The sequence below is a fragment of the Empidonax traillii genome, unplaced genomic scaffold (genome assembly GCF_003031625.1).
Source record: "Empidonax traillii isolate 1590-97213 ecotype Southwest subspecies unplaced genomic scaffold, ASM303162v1 scaffold2030:size82362, whole genome shotgun sequence".
Classification (NCBI taxonomy): Eukaryota; Metazoa; Chordata; class Aves; order Passeriformes; family Tyrannidae; genus Empidonax; species Empidonax traillii.
The window spans coordinates 45077-45927 of NW_020957223.1; positions in this window are offsets into that span (position 1 = coordinate 45077).

The following is an 851-nucleotide window of genomic DNA, read 5'->3' on the forward strand; positions in this document are numbered from 1 at the left end:
CATCATTCTATGATTCCATGACTCTGTGATTCCATAATTCCAAGATTCTGTGGTTCCACGATCCTGGGATTCCATGATTCCCTGATTCTGTGATTCTATGACTCCGTTATTCCCTGATTCCATGATTCCATGGTTCTGTGATTCTGCTATGCCATGATGCTGTGATTCCATGATCCTATGATTCCATGACTCTGTGACTCCATGATTCTGTGATTCCATGATTTGGTGAGTCTATGATTCTAGAATTCCATGATTCCATGATTTTATGATTCAGTGATGGCACGATTCCGTGATTCTATGGTTCCATGACTGTGATTCCATGATCCCAGGATTCTATGGTTCCACGATTGTATGATTCCATGATTCTGGGATTCCATGATTCAATGGTTCAATGATTCAATGATCCTATCATTCCATGATTCTGGGATTCTGTTATGCCATGATTCTGTGATCCCATGATTCAATGGTCCTATAATTCCATGATTCTGGGATTCAATGATTTTATGATTCCATGATTCCATGACTCTGTAATTCTATGATTCCATGATCTTATGATTCCATGATTCCACAACCCTACCATTCCCATGATTTTACAATTCCATTATACCATTACCCTGTGACCCCATAATTCCATGACGCCACCCCCCTCCGATCCCACAATCCCATTATTCCCACGACCCCCCTATCCTACAATTCCACGATCCCCCCATTCCCATTCCCATTCCCATTCCCGTTCCCTCCCGGTCTCCATGGCAGCGCCCGGAAGTTCCCGCCGGTTTCCATGGCAACGACCGGAAGTGCCCCTGTCAGACCGGAAGTGGCGGCGCGGGGCGGGCAGTGCCGTGAGGGCG